This window comes from Microcaecilia unicolor, chromosome 10 (assembly GCF_901765095.1).
Source record: "Microcaecilia unicolor chromosome 10, aMicUni1.1, whole genome shotgun sequence".
NCBI classification, from domain to species: domain Eukaryota; kingdom Metazoa; phylum Chordata; class Amphibia; order Gymnophiona; family Siphonopidae; genus Microcaecilia; species Microcaecilia unicolor.
This window is the reverse complement of record NC_044040.1, coordinates 198,917,045-198,929,202: the sequence shown is the minus strand read 5'-3', so window position 1 is coordinate 198,929,202 and position 12,158 is coordinate 198,917,045. Positions and strand designations below refer to the sequence as shown.

General features: G+C 45.0%; 1 protein-coding gene across 1 annotated transcript in view; it reads left to right on the top strand.

The window, feature by feature from the left end:
• The window catches only part of SPATA16 (spermatogenesis associated 16), a 178,622-nt gene that overhangs the window by 104,146 nt on the left and 62,318 nt on the right, over nt 1–12,158 (top strand). The window lies entirely within an intron of this gene.

The following is a 12,158-nucleotide window of genomic DNA, read 5'->3' as shown; positions in this document are numbered from 1 at the left end:
TTGTTGAACTGAGATGAACGATTAGTACCTAAAAGACTGCAGGCAAAGGTAGCACTAGACTAGTCATATCAATCAGCAGGACCTCTGCAGTGGTAACATATTTTTAATGAAGTTAAAAGCTCAACCCTTGGCACATACAGCAGCTGAATCTGGAGGGGCAGCTGGAAACTTTAGCATTGTTAAGACCTCGATTTTTGTTTCCCGTTGGTTTTGCCTCATGGTTGTCATCCTTACTTTATAGAATTGAGACCTTATATTAAGAGTTAGGAATGTAGATATGCCAAAATAAAGATTCTCTCCCTTTCAGGTCGTAAATGTAGACGCCTGCTTTTACTAGGTTGCTAAATTTAGTTCCCTAAAAAGTAGGTAAGGCCTGATCAAGAGAATGAAGTTAGGTGCTCAGCAGCGGCATAGCTACCATTGAGTGCGCCCAGCAAAACGCCCAGGACCACTCAATAGTAGTAGGGGCTGCAAGCTGTGCCACTCCTCTTTCCATTTGCTGCTGTCAGCCCCATGTGTCATGCACTATCTCTCCCTTCCCTGCCCCTCCCGCAAGTCTGACATCTTTCCCTTTACCTACCCCCCCCCCCCCCATCCCTGTAAATTTGCAGTGGGTCACGGGCAACAGCCGCAATGCAAAGACATGCCGATAATGGAAACCGAGGACGCCCATCTCAAAAACGACCAAATCCAAGGCATTTGGTCATGGGAGGAGCCAACATTCGTAAGGCACTGGTCCCCCTGACATGCCAGGACACCAACTGGGCACCCTAGGAGGCACTGCAGTGGACTTCACAAATTGCTCCCAGGTGCATAGCAACCTTACCTTCGGTGCTGAGCCCCCCCAAAACCCACAACTGTACAACACTACCAAAACCCTTATGGGTGAAGGGGGGCACCTACTGTATATGTGGGTACAGTGGGTTTCTGGTGGGTTTTGGAGGGCTCACATTTACCACCACAAGTGTAACAGGTAGGGGGGATGGGCCTGGGTCCGCCTGCCTGAAGTGCACTGCTCCCACCAAAAACTTCATACTGCTGTGATGGAGCTGGGTATGACATTTGAGGCTGGGAGGGGGTTGGTGACCACTGGGGGAGTAAGGGGAGGTCATCCCCGATTTCCTCTGCTGGTCATTTGGACAGTGTGGGCACCTTTTCGAGGCTTGGTCGTGAAAAAAGAGGGACCAAGTAAAGTCGGCCAAATGCTCGTCAGGGACACCCTTCTTTTTTCCATTATCGGCCGAGGACGCCCATCTCTTAAGCACGCCCCAATCCCGCTTTCGCTACCCCTTCGACACGCCCCCATGAACTTTGGTTGTCCCTGCAACGGACTGCAGTTGAGGTTGCCCAAAATTGGCTTTCGATTATGCCGATTTGGGCGACCCTGAGAGAAGGACGCCCATCTCCCGATTTGTGTCAGAAGATGGGTGACCTTCTCTTTCGAAAATGCCCCTGATAGCGTTGTTAGTGCATGCTAAGCATTAGTGCATGCTAACCGTGTAGACGCACATAATATTCCTATGGGCATCTACACGGTTAGCACTCACTAATTTTTATCACGTGCTAAAAATGCTAGTGAACCTTAGTAAACCTTAGCCACCCAGAAACAGTACCAGTCTATCCCGAACTTACTTAAATTTACATTATCCAGACTGCAATGGTCTTAGATACAAATCAACTTATGCATCCAGCTTCTCTTACATAAGTACACAACTGTGGAACGCACTGCCTAAAACCGTGAAATCAATTCATAACCATCTTAACTTCAGGAAGTCACTGAAAACCACCTTGTTTAAGAAGGCCAACCCCTCAGACCCAACTTAATGCTCTACTTCCTGTGATACAGCAAAACTATGGACCGTATTGGACTTTTTATCATATCTTTGTTGCCTTATACTTATGTTATTTATAGGTTTACTACTATTTTGTGTATTTGTATTTTACCGAACCGGAGCCTGCCTCTATGGTATTATGTAAGCCACATTGAGCCTGCTACTAAGTGGGAAAATGTGGGGTATAAATGTGTTAAATAAATAAGCAGAGTCCTTAATGTATGTTGGATAAAGAGTAATTTAGTTTTTAAAAAATACTGTAAAAAAAAATAAGATCGTAAGCTTTGGAAAACGCACCAAAGATAGCATCAGAAATGCTATCATTAGAGATAACATAACAGTTGTCTCTCCTATCAAATTATAGCAATTTTATGGCAGACTGTTCATTTTTAAGAAAACACAGCCTCTGAACAAACTTTCTTGAGGTGCCTTGTTTCTTTAAATGTCTGGGCACTCAAGAATCATCCATCAGTAGATAAATACAGCTGACTGCATCCAAGTTCTAAAATTAATTCTGTACCGGGCCACAGTTTTTTCAAAGTCTGTCTCTTCAGAGGAATTAGTGCAGTATATCAGCCTTGAAACAGTATTTAGTGCATCAGAGTGCATGGCTAAGTAAAGATGGATTTCTTCTTTTTCTGAGAATACTAAAAGGTAGTGAAACAAATGAACCTTATTTATTTGGTATTTATTTTAAGTATCTTTTCTGCCTTTCTGAAAGAGTTTTGCCATAGAAAAAGAGTGGAAGAAAGTCCCTTAAAATATGATAGGGTAGGGGTTTGTATCACAAGACACATGAGAAAAGACTTTGAGGACCTGAACATATATACCCTGAAGGAAAGGAGAGGCAGGGTTGATATGATGCAGACATTCAAATATTTGAAAGGTATTAATCTACAAACCAACCTCTTCCAGAGACAGGAAGGTGGTTCATAACATCCTGACGTCAGCTCGCCTCCAGAGTTCCATTCCCTCTCACTGTCCCACCCTCAAAATGACATCAGAGGAGGGCGGGACACTGAGAGGGAAGGGAACGCTGGAGGCGACCTGACGTCAGGATGTTATGAACCCAGACAACCAGCCAGAGGAGGACGGGACACTGAGAGGGAAGGCAACGGAACGCTGGAGGGCAGAGGAGGGCTGGATAGGGATGGGAGGGGAGGGGAGGGGATGGGAGAATTGCTGGACGTGGAGGGATAGCCTTGCTAGCACCCATTTCATTTTTTCCAGAAACGGGCTTTTTACCTCACTAGTCATTAGATAAAAAGCCCGTTATATTCCTATGGGCGTTTTATCATGTAGTGCGCTGTAGTCATTAACGTGTGCTAAATCTGTTAGCGCAACTTAGTAAAAGGACCGTAAAGTTAGGACAGCTGTTTTGCTTAACTAACTTTATATGGGGGTCCTTTTACTAAGGTGCATTGCAAAATGGCCTGCAGTAGTATAGGTGTGTGTGTTTTGGCCACGCGCAGGATCACTTCTCAGAGCATCTGTAAAAAAAATGCCTTTTTGGGAGGGGGGGGGGGGCCAAAAATGGACATGTGGCAAAGTGAAAATTGGCGCTTGTTTCCATTGTGGGTCTGAGACCTTACCACCAGCCATTGACTTAGCGATAAGGTCTCGTATGTTAATTGGGCGGTAATAACCAAATGCCACTTGGCGCGTGTCCGATACGTGCGGCAGAAAATAAAAAACTATTTTCCAGAGGCGCGTATCGGACGTATGCCAGAAATAAAATTACTGCAAGAGCCACACGGTAACCAGGCGGTAACACCATTTTGGCGCACGTTGGGCGCACATAGACGCTTACACAGCTTAGTAAAAGGGCCCCCACTGTTATTTACATGTAGAATTATCCCAAAAGGCTTCTATAAATAAATAAAGAAAACGACCTCCAAAATGTCATAATATCCCTTCTGATGTTGCCTTTTATTTTTATAAAGAACACAGTATTACAATGTCAGAAATAGAAACGTACAGGCCAGTTGTATTCAGATAAGATGAGGTGACACATGACCTTTATCAGTGGGGAGGCATTGCACCATTGATAAGAAGGCAGGCTCTGAATAATAAGATTTATGCACAGCATAAACAGATTAGAAAAGTTCAAATGTATTGCACCTTTACAGATAGTAAAAATAACATTGAAATTAGACCCCCCCCCCCCCCCCCCCGCCGAAAAAAGAAACCTTTATATCATAAAACAGACACGCTAAGTGCCCCCTTCTGTCAGACAACTGCATAGCTGCTGTACTTAGCATGGGGTTTACCTCAAAATTACCAACAATCTCTCCCTCCTTTTTCCCGTTTCTCCTCTGAAAGTCAGTGCAGCAATTCAGCAGTGCAAAGCAAAAACCATCAAGAAAGTAACAGCTTTCCCGTGACTGATTCTATTAAAAGTAATTAAATCATATCGAAACACATCAGATCCTTCTCTAATGTACAGTAGCCAAGTTCAAGCCGCAGACAGGAGAATGCTTGGCTAATTTTAGAGAGCGAGATAATTAGACCTGTTCCTTCTCTTCATAGGTAAAAGATTACGTTTAGGAAATTCTGAATTACTGTATACTGAACAGCATCTCGCAGTCCTAATTATCAAGTTACTGTAATCTCACAGTTCATTTCTTCTTTTACCATTTGGGTGATGTACTAAAATTTGATAACATGGACCATTACTGCACATTAATTATGTCACTTTTACAGTCCCTGTTAATGGCATTTAAATCAGTTTGTGGAAGATGTGTCTTACATTACATTTGGCGCTTCAGTGCCGACAATAACGCAAAAATTCTTAACTCTAGGGGTGACAAATGTAAATAAAGAAATCAACTCTGCCTCCCGAGGTGTAGTTACGAAGCCGTGCATAGAATTCACGCATGTAAATAGCGTCATTTTCATATGTAAACTGCATACGTGGATAAATGATGATCTGAAAAATGCCGCTGTTAATATATGTGGATGGCCCGGGTGCTCAGATTCAGAGTGGGTGTGTCTTGGGTTTGACAGTCCCAAAATTATGGGGTCAATAGTCAGCTGGTGGCGCTCATTGTTTTGCTTTAGGACCAGAAATCTCAGTGCTGGGACACATCTGGGCCCTATCATTGAATTTCGGGGTTTACGGCGCAGCTACACCATAGCGAGTTAAGTGCAATATTTACCGGCTGTGGTGCATTGTATAAAGGTAGGACTGACTTTTATGCATATCTATTTGTGCGGTGACCTTGGCTGGTTAAAACCCCAGAATACACCCAAAAAAGGCCTTTTAAGCAGTGGCGTAGCCAAGGGTGGGCTTGGGTGGGCCCAGGCCCACCCACTTTGGGCTCAGGCCCACCCAGTACCAGCATAGCTATAATGTGGCTGGCAGGGATCCCCAAGCCCCACCAGCCGAAAACTCCCAACAACTGTCCCTCCTGCATACCTTGTAAATAGCAGATCTTCACCTGCAGTGAGCAGTGACTGATGCATACTGCTCACACCGGCCCCATAGCCTTCGCTCTGATGTATTCTTGCCTAGGCGGAAACAGAAAGTTGCATCGGAGGGAAGGGTATGGAGCCAACATCAGCAGTGTGTATTAGTTGCTGCCTGTTGCCGGTGAAAATCTGCTATTTAAAAGGTATGTGGAGGGGGGGGGGGGGGGGGAGAATGTTTGACATTGGTATGCAGGTGAGAAAAGGAGAGACCACATCATCTGTGGGATGAGGCGGGGTTCTTCTGCCCACCCATCTTGGGCCCAGGCCCACCCAAAATTGGGTGTCTAGCTACGCCCCTGCTTTTAAGTGCCACTGAAAATGAGTGGTTAACCCCAAACAATTAATTTAAGTGGCCAGGAGCCATTTCTTGACCCTATGTGAGCATTTCTCATTTTATGATAGGAATACACACATCTTTCTGCAAAGTGCTTGTTTCAGTCACTGCTTAAAAGGAGTGATTGAGGACATGATTCTGCTTAGCCTCCTCCTGGTGCTTTCTATATAAACTTTAAAATATAAAATTTAACCTGTCAGGACTTTGCTCTTTAATTGGAATATGATTCTTACACATACCTATAAAAAATAGAGGAATGGAGGAAAAGGTATGGCAGCCTTAACTCTAGACTTCTAAAAAGCCTTCAGTCTGTTCAAAACACTTAGCGGTAAGGTCTCATGCGGTAACGTGCAGTAATTGTCTACGTGTGTAGAATGACAATTACTTTCCGGTTTCCGCTGCATGCAGGAAAATAAAAAATTATTTTCCGGCGTGCGTAGCGGACGCACATAAAAAATGAAATTACTGCCCGGGCCTCGTGGTAGCCAGGTGGTAACTCCAAATTGATGCATGTTGGGTGCACGTAGACACCTATGCGACTTAGTAAAAGAGCCCTTAAAGCAGTAGCTTACCAAGGGCACCACATCTCCCAAAGCTTATCACACCCCCATCTTTCCTCCTAGCAAGGGGGTGTACGGAGCAGGCACACAACTGTCGGCTCTGCCGGTCCCCTGCCTCCTCAGATGTTACTTCCTGTTCTAGGGCAGGGGACAAGCAGAGCCAACAGCTGTATGCCTGCTCCGCACACCCCCTTGCTAGGAGGAAAGGTGGGGGTGTGACGCGCTTCGGGAGATGTGGCATGCTGGGGGGGGGGGTGACACATCAGGAGACGCAGTGGCGACCTGCCCTGGGAGGTCAACAAGCTAGGAATGCCACTACATTAAAATGTTACCGGTAACATGCTGATACACATTAACATGAATCAGTTTGAGTCAAGCACATAGTACTATATAGGTCCTATTGAGAATAATTTGACTTGCATTTTTTAAGGGCAGATGCTCAAAACTCTGGCGCTGTTCAGTACGGTGCTGGAAAAATACCACCACAACAGCCCTGCAACACAGCTCCATAATGCTCAGTGCTAATGACATGCAAATCTAGGCGTGATGTCAGTGCTGAGCATTAGGGAGCTGTTTCGAGTTCTACAGGAGAATTGTGCCTGGGTTTGTCCTCAAGAGCTGTGTGTTAAGCTAATCTTCGGGAGAAGGGGTCCTTGCCAGGGGTCCCACTGGACCATCAGGGTTTTATTTATTTTTGGGGGTGGGAGTCTAGGGTCCACTGGACCCTGGACCACCAGGCCTTATGTGTTTGGGGAGTAGGAGGTCTAGGGTTCTGGATAATTGTGCACAATATTATAGAATACCGCAGGCCAGGATTTACACCTGGTTTTGGTTTATTTAAGTCCTTGCACTCAAAGTTGGGCATGGAATTCGGTGCATAATGCTATTCCATAAAGAGCACTTCTCCCACAGTGCCCTTTCTAATATAGTACTGAGTTCCATTTATTGAATCCAGCCCTTACTCCCTTCTATACTTGCCACATTCTTGTCCAACCCAAAATACCCCCAGACCATGCCCTCTTGCCACTTGCATGTATTTCAGTTTGATACATGCATTTCCTGGCTTTGCAAAATGGGAACTTATACGTTTATGCAAGATAAATGTTTTAAGTGCTGGTTTATGCACATATCAGATGTGAATAGGGCTTTTAAAATGAGGGCCACAGATTTTAACAAAACACATTGTTCAAGAATTCCTAGGATCAATGAATTAAATTGGCCAGCAAAATATTAAGAACAAAATTATTTTCAGAGTTTCTGTGTTTAAGGTATTCTAACACTGGCGGGATCCATGGGCAGTCGTTTTAATGAGAAAGTCTGGTCTTCTTGTGATTCCCTACAGAGAAACAAGTTATGAGCAAGACTTACGTGGAATGCAATTTATGGCAATTGTGTCTTGTAGAAAGCTTTACAGAACACAGTTTAATTTTGGAAAACAACAAGTACAGTAAGTCTAGAAGAGGTTAGCAAGGGGCATGATTCAGATTTTAAAAAACAGGGAGTGTATTTTATCTTGTCCTTACATTTGTAAACTAAGGGATCCTTTTACTAAGCGGGCTTACTGCAGTATGTGCATGCCTCAGACCCCCTGTACCTTTACATTTAGAAAAGTAATCAGTATCATTAATATTAACATAATTGGATCAGACCAAAGTATTATTATTATTATACATGGCACATAACACAAAGATTTCTCTGGTATCACTGGAGAATTCAACCTTCATCCTGAAGCTTAGCAGTTATCCAGGTATCTTCATAAAATGTAGCTTGAACCAAGTAACATAGTAACATAGTAGATGACGGCAGAAAAAGACCTGCACGGTCCATCCAGTCTGCCCAACAAGAACACTCATATTTGCTGCTTTTTGTGTATACCCTACTTTGATTTGTGCCTGTGCTCTTCAGGGCACAGACCGTATAAGTCTGCCCAGCACTATCCTCACCTCCCAACCACCAGCCCTGCCTCCCAACCACCGGCTCTGGCACAGACCGTACAAGTCTGTCCAGCACTATCCCTGCCTCCCAAACACCAGTCCCGCTTCCCACCACCGGCTCTGGCACAGACTGTATAAGTCTGCCCAGCACTATCCCCGCCTCCCAACCACCAGCCCCGCCTCCCGATCTTGACTAAGCTCCTGAGGATCCATTCCTTCGGCACAGGATTCCTTTATGCTTATCCCACGCATGTTTGAATTCCGTTACCGTTTTCATTTCCACCACCTCCCGCGGGAGGGCATTCCAAGCATCCACTACTCTCTCCGTGAAAAAATACTTCCTGATATTTTTCTTGAGTCTGCCCCCCTTCAATCTCATTTCATGTCCTCTCGTTCTACCGCCTTCCCATCTCCGGAAAAGGTTCGTTTGCGGATTAATACCTTTCAAATATTTGAATGTCTGTATCATATCGCCCCTGTTTCTCCTTTCCTCCAGAGTATACATGTTTAGTTCAGCAAGTCTCTCCTCATACGTCTTGTAATGCAACTGTTTTCTGTAAGTCTGGTATTGTGAAATCTGAAGTTTGTCCAACCTAACGCTGCCTAAAGCTCCTACAACAATAAGGATAACCTGACATGACTTATTCCACTAACTTGCCATTTATTTTTTTTTTCATTATTATTATTATTTTTATAGGACTGACCGAACTTCCCTGTTCACAATAAAATGATCAACCATGAGCTAGAACCAGCACTCTACGTGGGTAGAATGGACAATGTCCATAGTTTCAAACTAAAAATGTGATGCTAAGAGGACTGAGGAAAGCAAAAGCTAAAATCTATCAAATGTCTCCCATAGAGCAGAAAAGGCCCATGTAAAAAGAAACACACACACACAGACAGCGTTAGAGATGAGGTAAGGCAGATCAATCCATTCATGCCCTTATAGCACCTGAATGTGCACCAAGAGCCTGAGGAAAATGCCTCCTTTTGTTCATGAATGGCTCCACAGTCTCCACTTTTACAAGTAACTCCCAGTACAAAGAATGAGGGAAGAATAAGAGAGCTTCACACTGAGCCACTGCAAACTATGCTCAATTTGCTGTCCAGAATGTATACAATGCTGGCTGTTTTCGCTTTTATCTGAAGTAGGTTCCATTGTATTGCATACCTGAGAGCCCTCTCTAAATAATATCATAAGCAATTGACTGAGATGCCCCGGTGCCGAATTCCACTTCTTTTTGCCAATGTTGTCAAAAGTCGGCTTGAAACAAATTTTTCACAGCACACTTGTCAGCGGTATGAGCAAAGGCTGGAAGTAATATGATAATAGGCACTCATCGTAGATTGAGTCTACTAGACGAACTCTAACATGTGATTAAGTCTACAAGATGGCAGGGAATGCAAATAGCCTGTTGATTCGTAGGTGTAGAAGCACTCAGAAAATGCTGGGGTCTAGGGGCAAACTCTGAAGGTGCTATTGAAGTGATGTGCAGTATCTTTAAACGGGCAGTGAGATAGTTTGTAAGGTCTAGAGCAGAGGTCACTTGGTTGAGGTGTGCATTAGCACACATGTAGTTAATGCATGTAAATCACTTGTGCACATGTATAGCAATGAATGAATGTATATAGAACCAGTTTATATAAGAATAGCCATACTGAGTCACACCAGTGATCCATCTAACCCAATAGCTTGCTTCCATCAGTGGCCAATCCAAGTCACAAGTACTTGACAGAAACCCAATTAGTATCATCATTCCAAGCTACCAATCCTAGAGCAAGCGGTGGCTTCCCCATGTCCATCTCAATAACAGACTATGGATTTTTCCTCCAGGAATTTGTCCAAACCTTTTTTTAAACCCACATAGGCTAACTTCCGTTACCACATCCACCGGCAACAAGTTCCAGAGCTTAACTATTCTTTGAATTGTTTGTTTTAAAAGTACTTTCCATGCAATTTCATTGAGTGTCCCCGGTCTTTGTACTATTTGAATAAGTGAAAAATTGATTCACCTCTACCTGTTCCACACTACTCAGGATTTTGTAGCCCTCAATCATATCTCCCCTCAGCTGTCTCTTTTCCAAGCTGAAGAGCCCTAACCTCTTTAGCCTTTCCTCATAGGAGAGCAGTTCCATCCCCTCTGTCATTTTGGTCACTCTTCTTTGAACCTTTTCGAATTCCGCTATATCTTTTTTGAGATACGGCGTCCAGAACTGAACACAATACTCAAGGTGAGGTCGCACCATGGAGCGATACAGAGGCATTATAATATTTTTGGCCTTATTTTGCATCCCTCTCCTAATAATTCCTAGCATCATGTTTGCTATTTTGGCTGCCACCACACACAGCAGAAGATTTCAGCATATTATCTACAATGACACCTAGATCTTTTCTTGATTGCTGACTCCTAAAGTGGACCCTAACATCAGATAACTATGATTCACATTACTCTTTCCAATGTGCATCACTTTGCATTTGTCCATATTAAATTTAATTTGCCATTTGGATGCCCAATCTTCCAGTTTCCTAAGGTCTTCCTGCGTTTTGACATATTCAAATAGTTGTAAGCACAAAACTGCATTTATGTGTGGAAAACGTGGAAAAAAAACGTACACAAAAATCAGGAAAATTTGAGAATGAATGAAACATTATTTTTTTTTTGGGGGGGCGGGGGAGTCATGCACATCCCTATCAGTTGGAATCATGGAGCTGGTAAGTGCAGAGCTCGAGAAGAGTAGAGACCTGACAGCCAAAGTTAAGTTTTGTCTGATTTTTGATTTTTGAGCTGTTATAATTTTGAAAAATAATAGAAGCCTAATAGCCAAGTCACACTGAGCCACAGAGGGGGGGAGGCAGGGGGGACAAAATTCCCCGGTCCCAGGCCTCCAAGGGGGGCCCAGCACCACAGTCCCCGGTCTCACCCGCCCACCCTCGGCTCCGTCGACAGCCCCTCTCCATCCGCCACCGCGCCCCCTGCATTCAAATCAATTCGGCAGCGCCTCACCTCCATGTGAAAGTGCAGCGGCAGATCGCCTCCCTTCGGGCCTTCCCTCCCTGTGTCCCGCCCTCGTCTGATGTAACTTCCTGTTTCCGTGAGGGTGGGACACAGGAAGGGAAGGCCCGAAGGGAGGCGATCTGCCGCTGCGCTTTCACACAGAGGCGAGGTGCTGCCGAATCGATTTGAATGCAGGGGGCCCGGTGTGGAGGACGGAGAGGGGCTATCTATGGAGCCAAGGGCGGGAGGGTGAGACCGGGGACTGCGGCGCCGGGTGGCCTGAGTAGCCATTGGGGAGGAGCGGTGGCGGCGGCCTCGGGGGGGGGCCCGGCTCAGTCTCTCGGCGGCCCTACAAACAAGAGAAACAGCACTGGCAGGCTGAGCCATCTGGAAGAGGGGTAGAGTGCCTAAGAGCAACCAGCACTATGGAACCAGAGAGGGGGCACTGGTAGGAGAGAGTTTTCACTTATGCATGTTTGATGTCCTATTTTCTGTACAGAAAAGGGGAAGTACTATTTTTGTTACTTGTGGTTTTTGTATATTATGGAAGTCCTACGAGGAAGACGCCAGGAATAAAGGTTTGTATTTTCTGTTTGTTATATCCACAATAAAAGACTGGGTTTTGGGAAATGCTGAGAATTGTGGTTATTTTAGGAAAAGGCTCCCATAGGATTAAGTTGCTCCAGTTCTGGGGGGAAGTAGAAATAGCAGAAAGGCTGGAGACAAAGCAGACTGACTGTACACTTGTCCATAGGCGCCCCGTATAAGAGGCTTGGGGAGGCTAAGCCTCCCCAGCCCAATCGTCGACTTCCGCTTGTGGTGCAGCCCACCCTTCCGCCCGGCGTATTTTCATCTTTTATTTCCGTGGCAGCGACGTCAATGAAGAAAAAGACTACAGGCTCGCCGCCAGCTTCTCCCTTCTCTCTGCTCTCGCGGAAACAGGAGATGCATCACGGGACACTGTGTGCAGAGAGAAGGGAGAAGCTGGCGGCGAGCCTGTAGTCTTTTTCTTCATTGACGTCGCTGCCACG